General features: G+C 46.6%; 1 long non-coding RNA gene and 2 pseudogenes across 3 annotated transcripts in view; 1 reads left to right on the top strand and 2 right to left on the bottom strand.

Moving 5' to 3' along the window:
• LOC306656245 overlaps nucleotides 1-21,406 on the bottom strand; it is a 528,984-nt gene that overhangs the window by 215,318 nt on the left and 292,260 nt on the right. The window lies entirely within an intron of this gene.
• The window catches only part of LOC306656224 (polyunsaturated fatty acid lipoxygenase ALOX12-like), a 421,309-nt pseudogene that overhangs the window by 127,588 nt on the left and 272,315 nt on the right, over nucleotides 1-21,406 (top strand). The gene's annotated exons all lie outside the window — the stretch shown is intronic.
• Nucleotides 1,208-2,130, bottom strand: LOC306657694 (ATP synthase F(0) complex subunit B1, mitochondrial-like; annotated as a pseudogene). The gene is made up of 2 exons: nucleotides 2,104-2,130; nucleotides 1,208-2,021 (listed from the first exon to the last, which is right to left on the bottom strand). The product of its transcript is annotated as an ATP synthase F(0) complex subunit B1, mitochondrial-like (transcript).

The raw sequence follows: 21,406 nt of genomic DNA, 5'->3' as shown, positions 1-21,406 counted from the left end.
CCTGGCACTCCACACACACAAGAAGTGACAGCTGCCCATCCCACCTGGCACCTTAGTCTCTGCAATTCAAGTCACTGTGGCCTGGAGCACTCCAGGGAGGCTTCAACCAGGGGCAGCACGGGGAGAAGGTGGGTTGGTTTATTTATTTATTTTTATTTATTTTGGAAGATGATGGGATTAATTATAAATTTAAATTGTAATAGTAATCTTTCACCAGGCAATATGTTCTAATAAAAGCAAACTGCTTTTTCTTTTTTTTTTTTTTTTTTTTTTTTATTTATTTTTTTTATTGTAAACAAATGGGATACATGTTGTTTCTCTGTACATGGCACAAAGGCATACCATTTGTGTAATCATAAATTTACATAGAGTAATGTTGTTTGATTCATTCTGTTATTTTTTCCCTTCCCCCCACCCCTCCCACCCCTCTTTACCCTCTATACAGTCCTTCCTTCCTCCATACTTGCCCCCCTCCCTAACCCTAACTCTAACCCTAACACTAACCCTTCCCTCCCCCCCATTATGTGTCATCCTCCACTTATTAGCGATATCATTCGTCCCTTGGCTTTTTGAGATTGGCTTATCTCACTTAGCATGATATTCTCCAATTTCATCCATTTGCCGGCAAATGCCATAATTTTATCATTCTTTATGGCTGAGTAATATTCCATTGTATATATATACCACAGTTTCTTTATCCACTCATCAATTGAAGGGCATCTAGGTTGGTTCCACAGTCTGGCTATTGTGAATTGAGCAGCTATGAACATTGATGTGGCTGTATCTCTGTAGTATGCTGATTTTAAGTCCTTTGGGTATAGGCCAAGGAGTGGGATAGCTGGGTCAAATGGAGGGTCCATTCCGAGTTTTCTAAGGAATCTCCACACTGCTTTCCAGAGTGGCTGCACTAATTTGCAGCCCCACCAGCAATGTAAGAGTGTACCTTTCTCCCCACATCCTCGCCAACACCTGCAAACTGCTTTTTCAAAAATGATCAAATAACAACTCAAAATGCAAAATAATGATGAGAAATATTTGACTGGCCAACAGATTTAGCTTTCTCACTGAAAGAAACTTCAACTTCTCTTTTTTAGGAAAGGCAAACTGTAATTTCAGTACACAGTCATACAGAAAGAATTTGTCACGTAGACTTGTTTTCATTTACTCAGTCAACTGTGTATAGCTGTCTCAACTGGGATGAATACATTTATGTAACTGGCTGCATTGGAGCCTTCCTTGTGAGCACCTTGAGATCTGCCATGCACTTGGCCATCTTCTCCTTTTCCTGCTGTGCAGACATGCTCTGTACCACATGCTTCTCCACCCAGTTTATCATGTGCTCTGGTTCCTATCATTGCATCATATTCTGCACAGAGATATGATAATGCAGGCAATTCTTTACCTCCTTATATACTTTATGTAGCCATTTCTGGTAAGTAACTTCCAAGGTCATAGCAGTGTTATTCCTTTGGACATCAAAAAGATAGTGGCACTTCTGAACCAGCACCTGCTGTGACTTCTCCAACTCAATTGTATCCTGGATTTGTTTGATAGAAGCCTGCTTTAAAATCTCTTCTACTTGAGCAATTCTTTGCTCATTGAGATTATCAATGAGGCACCATAGTTTTTAATTACATAGACAAGTAACCATATATTGATATAGTAGAGAAGGTCTCCAGGGTAATCACATACATTTCTTTGGATAGAAAATACAAAATAAGCCCAGTTCCAAGCAGGCAGGGTCCTGTCACATCAGTTATAGGATAAAGATAGTAGGAGAATTCCCCAGGGAACAGCCCAGGACAAACTTTTCCTCCATATTCAGGAAGAGGTGATAGAGGAGCAAGACATGGAGGCCCTGTGTGAAAAATCCTTGTTGCCTGCTCTACCCCTGGTCCTAGGAAGGCTGCATTCCTGTGACAGGGGACCTCTGTGGCAGTGGCAGAAAGTGCCACCTGTGAGAGCTTGGGCAGCAAATGTCCAGGCAGCAGGCTTAGTGTCCCTCTGACCCCAAACAGAGACTTTTCAGGGCCCACTTTCCAGTTTGATTGTTTTTAGTAGGACTTGGTTACTGTGGTAGAATGTATGTCCCATCTCATTTACCATCTTGGTCACTCTTGAGTGTACCATTAGTGGCATAAAGCAGCCAATTCTCAGGACCTCCTCAACTTCCCAGACTGAAGCTCCATCCCACTAACACTAAACCCTCCCTGCCTCTGGCCCTAGCACTCACCACCCACTGTCTTTCCCCGTGGATGTGACTCCTAACGATCTCAGATGAGTGGAATTCCTGACTAATCTCATTTAGTGCAGGTTCCTCATGGTTCTTCTATGTTGTGCTATGAGTCAGAATTTTGTCCCTTTTCACATGTATTTTCATACATGTAAATGTTTATACATGACTTCTAGCTGACTGAAGCTTTATTGGTATACATTGTCCTTCTTTGTCCCAAGTAATATTTTTACAAAGTTTTGTATTTGTTTTAATTAATTAAACATAACAGTAGAATGCACTTTGATACATCATATACAATGGAGTATAATTTCTCATTCTTCTGGTTATATGTGATGTAGAATCCCACTAGTTCAATAGTTACATATGTACATAGAGTAATGATGTCTGATTTATTCTACTATCTTTCCTATTCCCTAGCATCCTTTCAATTTCCTCTACCTCATCTAAAGTAGCTGTATTCTTCCCTGTCTCCCTGCCCCTTTGTGAATTAGCATCCACATATCAGAGAAAACATTATGATTTTGGATTTGTGGGATTGGCTTATTTTACTTAGCTTGATATTCTCCAGATCTATCCATGTACTGGCAAATGCCATCATTCATTCTTCTTTAAGACCGAGTAATATTTCTTTGCATATATATAAATATGTATGCATGTGTGTGTATACACACATAGATAGGGGTTTAATTTCATTTTGTTACATGTGGATTCCCAATATTCCCAGCAACTTTATTGAAAAAAAAATATATATCACATTTTTTTATCCATTCATCTGTTGAAGGGCAGCTAGTTTGGTTCCATAGTTTGGCTATTGTGAATTGAGCTACTATAAACATTGACGTGACTGCATCACTGTAGTATGCTGATTTTAAGTCCTTTGGGTATAAACAAAGGAGTGGGATAGCTCGGTTAAATGGTGGTTACATTCCAAGTTTTCTGAAGAATCTCCATGATGCCTTCCATAATGGCTGCACCAATTTGCATCTCCACCAGCAATGTATGAGTGTACACATACATTTTCCCCACATCCTTATCAACATTATTGTTTCTTGTATTCTTGTATAATTGCCATCCTGACTGGAGTGAGATGAAATCTTAGAGTAGTATTGATTAGCATTTCTCTAATTGCTAGAGACGTTTAACATTTTTTCTTATATTTGTTGATCAATTGTATTTCCTCTTCTGTGAAGTGTCTGTCCAGTTCCTTATCCCATATATTGATTGAGTTATTTTTTTTTTTGGTGTTGTTTTTTGAGTTCTTTATATATCCTGGGGATTAATGCACATCTGAGGTGCATATGGTAAAGATTTTCTCCCATTCTGGAGGCTCTCTCTTCATGTTATCAATTGTTTCCTTTCCTGAGAAGAAGCTTTTAAGTTTGAATCCATCCCATTTATTGATTCTTGATTTTACTTCTTCTGATTTAGGAATCTTTCTAAGGAAGTCAGATCCTCAGCCTTCATGGTGAAGATTTGGGTCTACTTTTTCTTCTATTAGGCACAGTGTCTCTGGTCTAGTGTCCAGGTCTTTGATCCACTTTGAGTTTCATGCAGGGTGAGAGATAGGGGTTTTATTTCATTTTGTTACATGTAGATTTCCAATATTCGCAACACCATTATTGAATAGGTTATCTTTCTTCCAGTGATTGTCTCTGGCACCTTTGTCTAGTATGAGATAACTGTAACCATTTTGATCTGAGGTCCATTGTGTCTCCTATTAGTATAGGCACACCTGTTCCTGTGGGTCACCGCTTACTGGATTTTTTTCTATCTCCTTGCTTTCTACCTGTTTGTGTCTCTGGATCTAAAGTGAGTCTAAGACTGGAGATGTGGCACACAGGTAGAGCACATGCTTGGCATGCACCTGGCCCTGGTTTGAACCCCATCCTGGCAAATAAAAATAAATAAATACATAATAAAAATAAAGTAAGTCTCTTGCAAAGAGCATATAATTGGATCAGGGGGGATATATTTTTCCATTCTGACAATCCCCATGTTTGGATTGGAAAGTTTAATTAATTTACATTTAAAGTGATTACTGATAAAGAAGGATTTATTTATGTCATTTGCTATTTGTTTTCTGTAGGCCTTCTAACTTTAAGTCCCTCGATTCATGCACTGTCTTCTTTGAGTTGATATTTTTTGCAGTGATTTCATTTGCTTTTGAGTATAGTCTCTTTTTTCCTTTGTGATTACCCTGGGCATTGAATTTAATATCCTGAAGTTATATCACTCTAAATTGAATTTATACCAGCTCAACTTCAATAACACACAAAAACTCTGCTCCTTTAAAGCTCTGTCCTCACTTTCTTCCAGTTACTGTCACAAAATTACATCTCTGTACATGGTATGTACAAAACCATCATTAATTTTTTCAGTTGTTAATCTCTTACATCATGTAGAATATATAATGTAAATTTACAAGCCAAGGTTACAGTAATAGTAACTCTTGGAATGCTTTTTCCCAAGTGCATGTGCATCTCAAGTGGATTTCTTTTAAGTCATGTAGAAAACAAATTGGGTGACACACTGTTACAATAACACCACATCCTATCTTTCCATGCATTTATGTACTGAGGGCCTTATTTCTTCAGACAGCTTGGGTTATTATCTAGTGCCTTCCCTTTGACCTGCAATACTCCACTGAGCATGTCTTCAGCAGATCTAATGGTAACAAGCTCCCTCAGTTTTGTTTATCTGTGAATGTCTTAAATTTGCCCATACTTTGGACAGGTATTTTTTCAGGATACAGGATTCCTGGTTGACAGTATTTTTTTCTTTCAGGGCTTTGTCTATGTAGAGCCCTCTACCTTCTGTCCTCCTAAGGTACAGATAGGAAATCTGGTGAGGATCTGATTGAGGCTCTCTTGTATGTGATGAGTCACTTCTCTCATTTTTTGTCTCTCTTTGTCTTTAGCTTTGTTTGACTATGATAATGCAGCAAGGGTCTCTTTGAGTTCATGTTAGAGTTCACTGAGCTTCTTGGATGTTTATATTCATATCTTCTATCAAATTTGGGGAGTCTTAAGCCATTGTTCTTCAAATAATCCCTCTGACTCTTTCTCTCTTCCTCCTAGATTCCTACCATACATGCGCTGGTCTGCTTGATGGTGTCCCGTAGGACCTCAAGGCTTCACTTTCCTCCAATTTGTTTTCTTTCTGTCCCTCAGACTCAAAAGTTTCAATGATCTTACCTTGAGTTTGACTGATTCTTTCCCCTGACTGCTTAAATCTGCCTTTACTTCTATCCAATAAATTGTAAAATTTCAATTATTTTACTTTTCAGCTTCAGAATTTCTCTGATTTCCTTTAGTTTCTCTATCTCTTCATTGATAATTCCATTTTGTTCCTATGTCATTTTCTAAACTCTTTCTACATATTCCTTTTTCTCTTCCCACAATTATTTTGTCTTAAAAATGTCAACCATTGTGCCATCTTGACTTTCTCAGGGAAGGTTTCTGTTGGTTTGTCTTTTATTTCCCTATACATGGGTATATTACCTTTTTCTTTGGATGCCTTGTGATTTTTTGTTAAAAATTGAATCTAATAAACATAGTAATTCTGGAAATCATATTTCCCCTGCCTTCCCCAGGGTTCACCTGTTTTCAATTTGCTGTTACTATTGTAGACTATCTCTGTGCTAAGGAGAAGCCTAAGGTATAAATTTAAGATCTTGTCAGCCTTTTTTGAGGCTATATTTTTCTTGGGTATAAGTGGTGACTTTGTAAGTTTCCCTGTTTGTGTGGTTGCTTTTGAACATCCTAGAATTTAAGTGACTGGCTCCAAAAGAGGGCAAAAGAGAAAAATGAAACAGACAGTGAAAGAAGGGAGAAAGGGTTCTTGGCCCTTTAAATATTCTAGAAGTTCCTTCAACTGAGATTGTGTTCTTGCAATAGTCAGAACTGCATGGTATTGGTACCAAAATAGACAGGTAGATCAATGGTACAGAATAGAGGACATGGACACAAACCCAAATAAATACAATTTTCTCATACTAGACAAAGGTGCCAAAAATATGCAATGGAGAAAAGATAGCCTCTTCAACAAATGGTGCTGGGAAAACTGGAAAACCATATGCAACAGAATGAAATTAAACCCCTATCTCTCACCCTGCACAAAACTCAACTCGAAATGGATCAAGGACCTCGGAATCAGACCAGAGACCCTGCATCTTATAGAAGAAAAAGAAGGTCCAAATCTTCAACTTGTTGGCTTAGGATCAGAATTCCATAACAGGACTCCCATAGAACAAGAAATAAAAGCAAGAGTCAACAACTGGGATAGATTCAAACTAAAAAGCTTTCTCTAAGCAAAGGAAACTATCAGTAATGTGAAGAGAGAGCCTACAGACTGGGATAAAATATTTGCCACTCATACTTCAGATAGAGTGCTAATTTCCAGAATCTATAAAGAACTCAAAAAACTCTAGACCAAGAATACAAATAATCCAATCAACAAATGGGCTAAGGAAATGAACAGACACTTCACAGAAGATTTACAAGCAATCAACAGATATATGAAAAAATGTTCAACATCTCTAGTAATAAGAGAAATGCAAATCAAAACTACCCTAAGATTTCATCTCACCCCAATTAGAATGGCAATTATCAAGAACACAAGCAACAATAGGTGTTGGCAAGCATGTGGGGGAAAAGGTACACTCATACATTGCTGGTGGGGTTGCAAATTAGTGCAGCCACTCTGCAAAGCAGTATGGAGATCCTCAGAAAGCTTGGAATGGAACCACCATTTTACCCAGCTATCCCACTCCTTGGCCTATACCCAAAGGACTTAAAATCAGCATACTACAGAGATACAGCCACATCAATGGTCATAGCTGCTCAATTCACCATAGCCAGATTGTGGAACCAACCTAGATGCCCTTCAGTTGATGAATGGATAAAGAAACTGTGGCATATATATACAATGGAATGTTACTCCACCATGAAGAATGATAAAATTATGGCATTTGCAGGCAAATGGATGAAATTGGAGAATATCATGCTAAGGGAGATAAGCCAATCTCAAAAAACTAAAGGATGAATGATCTCAGTGATAAGTGGATGAGGACATATAATGGGGGGTAGGAGGAGTTAGTGTTATGGTTAGGGTTAGGTTTAGGGTTAGGGATAAGGAGGGTGGTAAGAATGGAGTAAGGAAGGACTGTGTAGAGAGAAAAGGGGGTGGGAGGAGTGTGGGGGAAGGGAAAAAAATAACAGAATGAATCAAACAACATTGTCCTATGTAAATTTATGATTTTTAATTTTAAAAAATTGATTTAAAAAATACATATATATGTTAATTTATATTTTCTTAGAAACACGGATATTTGCAACCATTGCTTTTGAAAATATTATTACTGTGTATTCTCCATTTTATGATATGTTTTCATGAAGACTATGTTATACCAGTGTCTTTGATAATTAGTGATAACAATTGTAACTGCCTGTATGTACCATATTTGTGAATTAAAAAACACATAGATGAAAAAAAGTAGTAAATATTTTTATAAGCAGGAGTAAATGCTAAAATTGTAATAGAAATATAATATGGCAAATCCATTTTAAAAAAAGGAAGGATAAAGCAGTGGTTGCCCACCTATGCTTGCACCTGAAAGATAAATGCAGCAGTTATCATATCAGAATGCAGATCCACAATTTATATAGAAAATGGTTCCTCTTGCCCACTCTGGTCCCCACAAGCTTTGTACAAGGTGCCCTGGGAAGACATGCATGGTTATCTACTGCAGAGGTGGAAGTTGGTGATGGGTAGCTATTCCCATGCTAGGAGCTAAAATTGACCAAAATTAACATAATGTACATTCCTCTGGAAAAAACAGAATTCCAAAATAGGTGAATTTAGGAGAATGGAAAGGAGAGAGGAAGAAACTGCGGGTAAGGGAAACCACTTCAGCATGGACATGGCCACAAACATGAGCATGAGAGCAAACTCTACCCAAGGATCTTATATGTAATAACTTACCTGGTTCTAATAAGAACACTGTGAAGTGGTGGCTGTTGCTGTGTTCCAGAGAGAGTGGTAATGGTGTTGATGGTGATGATGGTAGCACTGATTCTTTTATGGTGGAGGTGGTGGTGGTAGTGGTGGTGGTAGTGATGTTGCTGTTGGTGGTGGTGGTGATGATGGTGGTGTTGGTGTTAATGGTGGTGGTGATAGTGATGGTGATGGTGATAATGACAGTGATGGTGATAATGACAGAGATGGTTCTAATGATGGTGATTGTACTGATTAAGGAAATGATGGTGGAGATGATGATGACGGTATTGAAGTTGGAGTTGCTGATGGGGTGGAGTTGGTGATAGTGATGGTGGAGGTAAAGGTGGTGATGCTGGTGGTAGTGGTGGTGATGGTGATGGTAGTGAAGGTGGCTGTGCTGGTGTTACTAATGAAGGTGAAGGTGATAGTGATGGAGGCAGTAATGGTGGTATGATATTAATGGTGGTGGAGATAGTGGGGATGATGGGGATGATGAGGATGGTGGAGACAGGCAGTTGTGGTGATTTTGCTAAGAGCAGTGATAGTGAGGGAAGTGAAGGAGTGTATGATGGTTTCAACTGTAGTTGGCACGAGTCAAACCTAGGTGGTGGTTAAAGCCCAGTCTTCAGTATCCTTAACATTTGGACTTGAATCCCAGTTCCAACTCCTATTCTCAGCATGCTCATAACACGTTAGTCATCTTAGTCTGCCTCACTTACTCAGCGTGATGGGATTATGGGACTTGCCTAAGGTGACTGGAGAGTAAATGAATAAATATCACAATGAGCTTTGCCCAGGAATGTCATGAATGCCTTCCCCAAGATCATGGGTTTACAAACACCATCCCAGACACCCAGCCCTACTAACTCTACTGTCTCCAGATTTCCATTTGTTTCTTACTCTTTTCAGCTCTGGTGACCTCACACAACCCACGCATTTGCCCCTTAAAACACTTGGTTTGGTGGGGGGTGAACATAGAGGTAAAGCACACAGAGGTATTTGCCTTGAATGTGCAAAGCCCTGGGTTCAATCCCCTAACCTGAAATAAATCAATAATCTCTCTTCTACCCTAGTGTAGGGGCATTTCTCTGGCACTCTGATCCCCTTCTTCTGTGTGGCTTCTGGGAACAAAATGCAATTTGCCACAAGTTCCTACACTTTGCCCCAAAGACTGGTGAGGATCAGATGGGTTCTATTTGTTATGCTCATCTTTGCCCATTCTTTCTAAAGGCTCTCCATGCCCCTTCATGCCTTTCACATATGACCACTTAGCTGCTATTCTCTCACCAAGACTGTCCTCCCAAACCTGTGTCCACATGCCACATGAAAACAGGAAATCCCCACAAGCCAGACATTCCTGTGTCTTCCTCTCGCTATGTTTAATTGGTCTAAGTTCCCCCAGATTCACACCTCTACTCTGTTGCTGCTGTGTCTGCCTCACAGAAGCACTTGTCTGGCAGAGTAGCCCTTCCTGCTTTGTCTCTGTGCCACCACTCACTTCTCCACTGCAGACACATGCCCGAAATCACACTGGCTCAGTCTCCCTGTGCCCCATTCCAGTGCACTGGGTCAACCCCCATCGTTCTGTGTACTTGGTTGTCATCAATCTTTGGTCATGATGAGAATATGGAAACCCAAATCCAGTGTACCTGGTTGTAATTGGGCTCTGCCACTGACATTCTTTGTAAACTCAAGTCAGTTAGTTAATGTCTCTGCATGTCAATTGCCTTATGTGTCAAATGGGTCTCATGACAGCACCTACTTCCTAACATTTGGAGGGATAGGTGTGATACACACAAATCCTCTTAAGGTATAACTGTGCTCTGGTGCTCCCTCAACATGGTATACAGTTCCCACATAGTTCACAGCATTCTTACCTACCAAGTTGCATCTGTCTGCTCTGGACTGACCATTCAATAGGGATGGGAGTGTTCTCCTGGACCTCTTGCTGTCTAGGGTGTGCAGGTCAGATGTTCTGCTGTGGCTCTGACACCTGGATTAGAGCACTGTGATGAACACAGACTCCAGTCTGGCCCACCTGAGGCTCCAGGCCCAGCACTGCCCTCTCCAGGGGTGTGGGGGAGTGCCTGCAGCATGCTACACTATAGTCAGCCAACCTGCATGCTCAGTAGCATCAAAGTTTCCATCGTAGTAATGGCCATGAGCAGCTTTGGTCCTCTGAGTCACTCTGAAGTTCCAGTGAGTCATGGCCTCTCCATAGCTCCAGAGGCAGGACTCCAGGTCAGCAGCCCCAAGGAACCCTGACTCCTAGACACTCCTCCCACCCCCACTGTGTGAGCACACACCCAGAGGACTCTGGTTCCTATAATGCCCTAGGAGACTCAGGACAGCTGTGTCTGCCCAGGAAATTTCAGGCAGTAGGGCTATCCACATGGCGGGAGGGATCTCCCTGTGGATGAGGCGTAAGGTGAAAGAAGTGGCCACCAGGCTACCAAAGGCCTGAAGCTGCAACTGCACAGCCCACACCATGACTCCTGCCCAAACTGAAGAGCCAATAAGGCTCCCCCACCCAGGCCCTCTGCCTAACCATCCACAACCCTGCTCCACTGTCTGGAGGGAGGAGGACAGCTCATAGCCTGGGAATGCAGACTCTGACACTCCATGTTCCCCTCCTGGCCATCTTCCCCTCTGCAAATTGGAGGTAAAAAGCAACATCTGTAAGGCCAGGTAGCTTGAGAAGCATGGAGTAACGTATGGAGTGTGGCTGGCTCAAGCTCTGCCATGTGTGCTGTTCTTACTATTGTTATTTCCTGGATACAAAGAGCTTCCCAATTAGACTCTCCCTCTCTTCCCTTCTCCCACCTCCCTGCTCTGTCTCTTCCCTCCTCACCACCTCTCCCTCTCTCTTTCCACTGTCCCTCTTGGTCTTGCCCTACAGCATCCCCATCAGTATCCCTGCTCTCTCCTCAATCCATCTAGCTCATTCCTTCTACCCACTTGTCCTCCACTGTCCCTCCCAGCTGTGTCCTGGGATCATCCCCTCCTGGTTGTTGCCCAATCACCTTCTACCAAACGGTTGTGATTTTCTCCTATTCCAAGCCTGTTCCTTCCCATCCCCTGCCCCCGTTTCACTTGTCACTTAACTATGCACCTGGCATCTCAGTAGCCTTTTGGTGCCTCAGCCCCACAAGCTGCCAATCCCCACCCCATGGTCTCCCACCTGTCCTGCCCTCCATCCCAGCTGTCCTGGCCAAGGCTCCAGCCTCTTCCCCTCTGTCCTGCCCTCTATCCTCTCATCCTGGCTGCAGGGCACCTCTGACCAGGTCACTGACTGTTGTGCTACAGGGTCTCTTCCCCCAGGGAGTGCTCATCCCTTCCACCAGAATGATCCCAAACTCCTGGGTCCCCATTGAAGCTCCAAGGCCTTCTGAGACCCAAGACCCACTTCACTCCATCTTTGAATGTTTTTCTGAATGCTTTGCTGCCGCTGATAATTGTGTTTCTCACCACTGAAGACAAAGAATGACCATGAACTGGGAAACACAAAAAAGCTCTCCCTTTATAGGCACCCAATAAAATCTTACACAGGGATAGATCCCTGCAACTGCTCTCCTGAAGTCTCCTGTGCTACCCCTGCCCAGTAACCACTGTTCTGATTTCTATTGCCAGCTCTTTCCATAAGTAGAAAGGCAGAGATGTGGGGGTTGCTGCTCTGAAGTTGGTGTGAGCTCAGTGTCGTGCATCTGTGCCATGGGCCCGTCCATGCTCTGCTCTGTGCTGATGAGTGATGTGCTGTTGATGAGCGTCTCACAGAGGCTCCTCCTTTCTTCTGTGATGGACAGTCTGGGAATGAACACACACATATCTCTGAGGATACTTTCATGCCACCTGACTGTGTGGCTGGGAAAGCAAGTGCTGGGGCACAGGGACGCTGTGGAGTGGAACAGTCAGCTTTCCAGTGCTGTAACAAAATACCTGAGACCTACAAAGAGGAAGGATCTGTTTTGGCTCACAGTTTTAAAACTTTAAGTCCAGGGCTGCCTTGGGGCCTGTGGTGAGGTAGCATATCATGGCAGAGAAAACTTCACAATTCATGTCTACGATGCAAGAGAGAAACAAGGAGGAGACCCAGCCCATCAAGAACCCACCTCAGTGATCTGAAACCTCCTAAGTTCTACCACCTCCCAGAAGCACTATCGAGGAGCTGCCTTTCACACATGGGCCTGGGGGGCACTCCTTCCTCCAGGCAGTCTTGCTGGATTCACTCCTCATGCTGCATGAGGCATGCCAATGCTAAAACAATTGTTCATGTTTCTCTGAAACTCAGATCCAACTAGTGATATCTGCCCAGGCAGAACCAGGGGCTCTTGGGTTCCCTGACTTCATCCTGTGGGGAAAGCATGAGGTTCACCTCCTCAGGGGTAAGTTGGATCTAAGGGGCAGAACAGAGGCAACTGGAACATGGCCAGGACCTCTGACTTCTCCTCCACTTGCCCTCCCCATGGTTACCCCAGTGACTGATGATCTACTGTCTCAGCCAGAGCCTGGATTAGGGCTTAACCCCTCCTGTGGGCATTGGCCCAGCCTCCCTCCCTCAGCCACGTCACCCATCTGGCCAAGGCCACAGGATGACTCCAGGCCATGGAAACAGCAGGAAAGGGCACAGAGAAGGATTCAGAGCAGATGGGGTGCTGTTGGGGTGTCATTGTGGGAATCTTGACCCCATGTGTATTCTACAAAGCCACCTGGGCAATCATAGCACTGTAGTGTTTTTTGGAGGTGTGCAGGGGGACACCAAAAATAAACATCCAGAAAGATTGAATTTCTTTCATTAGAGAGCACCATGGTCCAGGATTCCCAAAGAAGAGACCCTCCAGCCCTGTCCTAGTTAGGACCCTTCCTTTGAGTAGGTATCACCCTGGACATGAGGAGGAAGCTCCTAGGTTGGAAGGCGCCCCTGGGAATACCCGCCTCTGATCTCAGGCTTGAAGCTTTGAGTGGTGGAATAAGAGTGGGGAGGGTGTGAAGAGCAGCCTCTTGTCTGTCCCTGGCCTTTGTCAGAGCCACTGGCAAGTGCCACGATGCCCTGGCTTCCTACTTTCACCCTTCTCTACTGTGATTACTGTGTAACACTCGAGGCTGCAGCCACAGAGTCACATTCATTACAAACATGGTCACTGAACACAGGTCTTGGTTTTCATGGATTTTCATTCCTGTGGCCTTTCCAGCAGCACATAAGTCTGTTCCTAGGGTCTGTGAGCATGAGCATGAGCATGGCTGTGGGAAGCTTTCCCAGGGCTACCACAGGGAGGGCAGGGGGGCTTTCAACCAGTCCACCATGAGGGGACAGGAAGCCGTGCTCCTGTTGGGCACAGGCCCTACCAGCTGACTGCCATCTTGACAGTGGAATTCTGTGGTGGATGTTGGGCCTTGACTTATATGTGAGTCTCAGGGGGTTCCTTGTCTGCCACAGGTCGTCCTGTTGACCCAGGGATCACTGTCATCACCATAACTGCCACTCACCACCAGAGGGCAGGGTGGCACCAGCACTGCTGCCCTTGAATCTGAAGCCCTGCCTCTGCAAAGGCAGTCACTCTGGAATTGAGGGAAAAAGCATACACGTACAACCCATGTGCAAACACTCTTCCAATCATATCACACAACACACACACACAACACAACACACTCAACACATACTACAACTCTCACACCATGAAACACACCACACTGTACAAACTGTGGTGTGTAAACATATCACACACACACTTCACACCTACCACATACATACACATTACACTACACACCCACACCATTCTGTGGTCACTATTGAAGCTTTTCTGTGGATCAGAATATGGGTCAGAGTTTGGAAAGGTCTGTGCATGTGTCCCTCTGTCCTGCGGCTGCAGATCACCATTCTTGTGCCATGTGGGGTGGCCATGGGGGTACTTGAGCCATGGAGGAGGGACTCATGCTTCCCTGGGGCTCACCCTCCTGGGCCCTGAGTCCCTCCAGCCCCAGCTGCCTCTGGTGATTCACTGAGGGATCAGGACTCAGTCAATCTGCTGGCACCCACAGGACAGCAGCCATACCGTGCAATTCAGCATCCCTGTTAGCACAGAAAGAGTCCAATGCAAATTTTGAAAATCAGCTCAGCTCTCTTATTCAGGAATGGAGTCATGGTTCTGATGGACCCACTCTCCTGGTGGAAAATGAGTCACTGAACAAAGAAAGGAACTAGACTTATATAGGTTATACTGAGAGGAGATCTAGTGAGCCTGTCAGATTAGGCACTCAGGAAGCTGAGTTTTTGGGTTGGGTGTCAGTGGCCAGCACCTGGAGAGGAGTTATCTTGGAACAGATTAGTGTTTCCTAGAGACTGTCATTCTAGGTTTGATGAAACACCTTCTTCCCACCAGTGGCCACCATCTGAGAAGGATTTATCTTGAAAGAGAGGAAAGATATCAATGTATTGCTTTCTTTTTCATTCCCTTTCCCAAACCACACTATCTTGGGGTTTGACCTTTCAAATATCCAATAGTCCCCACCGCCTAGAGCTCCCTCCACCACCACCAAGGAAGCACCACCAGTAGCATCGACTGGACCAGATGCCAGGGCTTCCCACCCTAGGAATTACCCTGAGTCCTTCACATTTCTTCAGGGGACTGGACGCCAGTCACTGCCTCCCAGAATGCAGAACTGGAGAGGGGGTATTAACTATGGGATGAGCCTCCAGCATGGGGCTCAGAGACCCTCATCTCTGGACTTCCCTCCAGCCATGACTGTGCCCCCAGACACCGGCCTGAAGCCCGGGATGAGCTTGAAGTGGTCTGGGCTTATGGGTGCCCCACACCCTTAGGGGAATTGCTGTGGGGGTCTGGCAGAGAGAGAGAGAGGGGAGAAAGGTAGGCAGTCCAGGAGGGGACTGAGGAGACCCTGGGAGCTGGGACACCATAGGCCCAGGCTGCTCATAGCCATTGGCTGTGTAGGGAATGTGGACAGTGCCTCAGTGAGGGGACCAGGGTTAACAGGCTGGGGATCATTGGGCCCCCAGCAGGGGAGGCATTGGTAAGGACCTTTAGTATTCCTAGGGCCCAAGAATCTGGAGTCCCTTCTCCCAGGATTGGGGAATTCATCAGCATCAGAAATAAGAGAAGACAATATAAAAAGGAAAAATAAATTTAATCACAATTTGGCAAAAATGGAGGAAGAAGTCAATCTGTCCCAGTCTGTCCCACAGAAGCACTTCAAACCACAGGGACAAAGCCAGGAGAGGATAGAGAAGCTGATCTGCCTCTGCTGTCTCTCAGAAAGCACTACCATCCACAGGAAGGAATCTGAGGGACAAAGGTATGAGGAGGCATGGTGTTAGGGAGCCCAGTTCCCTTAAGCTTTGCATTCCTTCCTGGAACAGGGCTTTAGCCTGGCCAACACTTCCAACCTGTGCATGGGAAAATTTCCTCCAGGGAAGTGGGACGTTGGCAGGAAATGACAGGGACTGAGAACAAAGCAGTTTGGAGCTTCTTTGAAACTTTCTGATTTTAATTGAACCCCGTTCATCCTTCAGTCCTGAGGGTTGTTGCTGAGATTCCCCTCAAGGCACCCAGAGCTTCTGAGTGAAAAGACAACCTGAAAAGATGCTCACTGGCTCCACCCAGCTGAAGACTTAGGAATCTTGCTCCAAAACCTGGGCAACACCTGCTTTGGGTAGGTTTGGCACTTGGCCAGGTTCATTCTGATAATTCCCCTGTCTCTGAATAACTTTTTCTGAAGACATTACTGATTGTCCACCAAGTGGTCTGGGCCCAGGTCGCCAGGATGTACTTGTCCCATTTTTGGTCTGATCTGGTCCCTTGTCAGAGGGGAAATGACAGACTGTGAAGAGTCAGGGTCAAAAGACCCTTCATGAGTGAAATTTGAGCAAGAAAACAGGCTTGCAAAAGTGGTTCCTAGGCTAAGTTTTAACCTGGAGTCCCGAAATACCTCCCTGGGATCCACCAGGTGCACTACTGGGTGGGCTTGCAGTGGTGGAGTGGCCATGGGCAGCATCTGCTCTCCTGTCCAGGCCCAGACTCCATGCTCCCTTGGCTGCAGTCATTGTCCTGTACACATTCTCAGGATGCCCTTTCACCTCATGTGGCTCCACTTCTCTACAGAGCTCTGGGGTTCTCCACCATGAAGGTCACTGGGGATGAGTGTGAGGACGTGGGCCTCACAGCAGATGCTCAGACCTACCTCCCATCTTATTCCCCATCCTCCCTACACTGTGTGCATGGAGAAATTTGCCATCTGAGTCCCCACCATCTCCTCATTCAACCTTGCGGTACATGCACCTGAGTGAGGTCCCAAAACCAGACACTTTCTCTAATGGTAGAGCTAAGAAGTCCCAGATCTCCTCTGCCTCATCCTCTCCCTTCAAAAGGGGGGTCCTGTAGTTCCAGCTGAGAGTTTGTGTGTGATAGGGGGCAGGCTCCCAGGGGCCCCAGCTGTGGAGTAAATGAGGCATCAGCACAGTGACCAGGTGACCCTGGCTGCTAACTCAAACTAAGTGTCTTTGAATAAAAATTCTATCTGCAATTAAATTCCTTATTGTGTTACAAAACAGCACACATTGCTGTGGAAACCTTGGGGAAGGTGGAGAAGATCAGATGGGTTGCATGGAGGAGCACCTGAGACCTAGCCCCCACAGCATGGCTGATTCTCTGCGATCTAGGAACAGGGAGAGAGAAGCCAGCAGAAGCAGCAAAGCCTTGAGCATTCTGCTGCTGAAGCTGACCTGGAAGGCACTTGGTAGATGCCTCCACTCCACATCTGACCAGGGCTGTACAGGACCTATGCCTCCTCTCAACTCCACTCTGCAGAACTGAGTGAGGACATTGTGGCCAGGGACATCTGTAGTCAGAGTTTTCCAAAAGAGCCAACACTGCCTTCATATCTGGAGGATGGCATATATTTTCATTCACCTTTCATTACAACCACTTCTTCCCTGCAGGGGCAGAAGCGCCTATCAGGCTAGTTTCATTCCTCAAACCATGTGGGTCAGTTCCTTTTTGGTAGTTGCGGTCCCTATCCTTCTGTCCCCTTTCATCTGTGGACTGGACCCATCATCTCAGGCCTGGTCAGTACCACTATCTGCAAACACATTCCCTGTAAAAGGCAAAAACTACCCCCAGCACCCACTGTCCTCAAATTTCTCAGGAGACTTCCCGAACCTGTCAGAAGATCACTCCAGAAGAGACCTTGGAACTCACCCTGCAGTGTGCCTGAGTATTTCACTGAGTGTGATCACTGGGTTAAAATGTCCATAGGGCCTGGTGCAGTGGCCAAAGCTGTAATACCAGCTACTGGGAGGATGAGGCAGGCAGATCACGCATTTGAGGTCAGCTTGGATGACTTTGTGACATCCTGTGTTGAAAAAGAGAAGAAAAAGTCTGGCAGAGTGCCCCATGGATCCATACCCAGTACCACAAATCAACAAATACATGTATGCTTTTCAAACATCCATACACTGATGTTCCAAGAGCCCGGATGACCCCAGACCTGCCTGGGGAGGAAGTGAGTACCCAGCACAACCATGCAGTGGCCCTGCCTCAGCACACATGGCCCTGCTTCCTTTTACATCTGTGAGCTGAGCTTGGCTATGGCGTGTCTAGGACAGGGTTGCCCTTGTCTTTATCCTGCATTTGGCTTTGTCATCTTGTCTTAACCTGGCTCACCTCAGCCCTGGACTTGGTCTGGGCTTTGGTTTTAGTCTTGAGTGGACCATTGGTCTTGTGTCCTATCCTGTTCTATACACACATGCTTCTATGTGCTCCTAGATTTAACTTAAATCTATGTATATCCAAGTCTCTGAATGAGCCCACCAACTTATGGGGCTCCCTCATGGACAACTCCTTGGTAGATGGTGCCTGTCATTTCACTGGAACAACAAGGCATAACAACCTTGCAGGCCGCAGGACAGGACCCAGCTCCTCCTTGACCTGCTCTTCTCTACATCCTAACCTGGAGGGTGCTGGTAGTGCCATAAAAAAAAAAAAAACAAAAACAAAAACAAAAAAAAAACATGGCCCCTGGGACAGACAGGTCTGGGTTCTGGTACCTACTCTGCTCTTGGTTGCTTGGGTACCACTGGAAAAGTTGCATCAACCCCCTGATCATCCTGTGTCATTTGGAAATGAAGTGATCACTGTTCCCTTACAGACTTGAGGCAGATGGTCCATGACATCAGGTGTGTCTTGCATCCTGTCAGATTCAGGGCAGTAAAGGTGCTCTCAACAAATGAAATCTCTGCCCTCCCTGGACTCACCAGCAGGATGGAGCCTGGAGTTCCTCATGTCTTCTTACACTAGGATCTCCTTCTCCCAGCACCCATCACTCTCTTTGCTCACATTCTCTCCTTCTCTCCCAACAAATTCCACTGCCTGGCTCCCCCTATACCCACCATAAACCTGCAAAGATGGTTCAGTCCCAATCCCGGGGCTGGGTGCTAGGGCAGAGGCCAATCTTGCAGCTCAGGGAGGGCCCAGCATGGCCTGGAGGAGATGGTGCCATCTCTGTGGCCCTGCTCTGCTTAAAGTTGGCACAGAGGCCTGACCAGGGCACTGCAGAAGGATGGAGCTTTGTAGAAGAATGTTACAGATCTGCTGGGAGAGTGGCACAGTGAGTGGCAGGCAGCAGTGCAGGGCTCTCCAGGCACAGGACAAGTAGCCAAAGCAAAGCCTCCTGTGGGAAGGACTTCTGTCTAGCATCTAGCAACAGGTTCCCCAAAAACCCAGCTAATGAATGCACAGTGTTCATGAGAAGTACCTATGGACAAATGCATGCAACTCCATGGTCAAAACCTCAAAATCAGAAATTTGCAGAGCCTGGGGTGCCTTGTCTGTGTCCACCGACAGGCAGGTCTGCTTCTTCTCCCTGTGACCTTTGCTGTAGATACACCTCAGTGCTGCACACGTTATGCGCGTTCTCCTCGTCTCAAACATTACTCTTCATCAACTATTTCCACCCTTCATCTAAAAAAAATTCCTACGTCATATTGCACCTCATTTTTCATGGGCACATTCTGCCTTCTGGATAAATATCCTCCTCTCCCCCTCTCACACATACGGAAAAGGCAGGACACTGAGGACTGCTGGGAGACTGATGCTCAACCCCAGGCCCCAGGGGAAGCTGATGGAGAAAGCGGAAGTGAATCTCACTCCACGGGAACTTGGAGACATGACACTTGTGGGACAGAGACGCTGCCAAATAAGAACTGCTTGAAAAAGTGCAACTAGAGACCAGGGGGTGAGGACCCACAAGGACCCGCAGGACCCTGAGGAGAACAACCACCAGGGAGCCAGGAGCCCACATCCAGGGCAACCTGAGGACACTGAGGACTGCTGGGCGAGGAGTGCTCACTCACAGGGACCACAGGATCCTAGGGACCAGGGCACCAGCGGATGAGGGGTGATCACCAACAGGACCCCCAGGATACCTAACACTGAAGGGCCACACTCACCACACACAGGACCCTGAGGAGACTGAGCACTGCGGGGTGAGGGGTGCCCACCTGCAGGACCCAGTGAACACTGGGGAATGGAGTGGGAGTGGGGCCCAGTCCCAGAAACTAGGCCAAACCCCATGCTGCTAGGGGTGGGACACTCACTCTACACCACTTGGCAACACTCAGCAAAGATGGGTAGTGGGGTGCTCACCCTCAACACTCAGGGGTGTCTGCTGTGGGCACTGCTAGGTGAGGGGCACTCACCCACAGGACCCAGAGAGGCCCAACTGAGCACTGGGGGAGGAAGGGTGCTCACCTACTGGCACCATGGAGGCCGAGTACTGGTGGGAGAGGGGCGCTCACCCACAGGACCCTGAGCCCTTGGAACCTAATGGTGCGAGGGGGATCCCTCAGCCCTAGGTCTCACTCACCTCAGTGACCGCAGGCCAGCCGTGCTCTTCCACGGTCTCAGAGGTCCTCCACGTTGGGGGCAAGAGGGCCCTTTGCCCTATGTCCCACTGTCCTCTCTGCTGGGAATCCTACCTGACCCAAAGGTCCCAGTGGGTTTCTGCCCGAAACTGGGAGAGCACCTGGTGGCAAGACAACGGAGATGCTGACAAGTGTTGAAAATGTGGACTCCATCAGATCTGGTCCTGGTGCACAGGGTCCTAGGCCATCCTGGGCCTATGTGCCTCAGGTCTAGGAGCACAAGACCTTGAGGCCAAAGAAATGTGCAAAGAAGATGGTAGCTCCTCAGGCGGATCCGGGTCCAAGGCACACTTGGACATGAGATCCAAGGGCCAAGGCCTTTTGGTTGCAGGCTCTGTGGAGAAGCCTGTGTGAGTGGCTGCGCCAAAGGCCACACAAGGCTTGGGCACACAGGAGCTCTCCTCTGCGCCTCTGTCCAGGTGTCCTAGCGATGATGAGCTAGGTGGCCTTCTAAGGGCAAAGAGGGTGTCCTTGGAGGGAGAGGCACTCACCCATACAAGTTGTGCAGGTTGACAGAAGGCAGTGGCATAGGGATCAGGGGACACTGAGCACTGCAGGGCCAAGGGTGGTCCCCAGGAGCCTCAGAGGATCCAGAGTGCTGATGGGCATGAGGTGCACAGCAAGAGGACACCTAGGAGACTGAGTACTGGTAGGTGAGGGGCGCTCACCCACAGGACCCAGGGCAGAATGGGCATTGGGGAGTGAGGGGCAGCACCCACAAACCCCAGAGGTGACTGAGCCCTGCTGGGCGAGGGGCGCTCGCTCATAGGACCCAGAAGAGACACAGCACCAGGGAGCCAGGGGGCCACACTCAGGACAACCTGAGGACACTGAGGACTGCTGGGCGAGGGGTGCTCACCCACATGGACCTCAGGAACCTAGGGACCTGGGGACTGGTGTATGAGGGGTGCTGACCCACAGAACCCCCAGGAAACCTAACACTGAAGGGCCACACTCACCACTCACAGGACACTGAGGACACTGAGCACTGCAGGGCGAGGGGCGCTCACCCACAGGACCCAGAAGAGACACAGCACCAGGGAGCCAGGGGCCAACATCCAGGGCACCCTGAGGACACTGAGGACTGCTGGGCGAGGGCACTCACACCTTGGGACCTCAGGATCCTAGGGACCTGGTGACTAGGACCAGCAGATGAGGAGTGCTCACCCACAGGACCCCCAGGAAACCTAACACTGAAGGGCCACACTCACCACTCACAGGACACTGAGGACACTGAGCAC

Source organism: Sciurus vulgaris (assembly GCF_902686455.1).
Source record: "Sciurus vulgaris genome assembly, chromosome: 3".
Lineage (NCBI taxonomy): Eukaryota > Metazoa > Chordata > Mammalia > Rodentia > Sciuridae > Sciurus > Sciurus vulgaris.
Note: the sequence above shows the minus strand (reverse complement) of the source record. Positions and strands in the feature narration are given on the sequence as shown.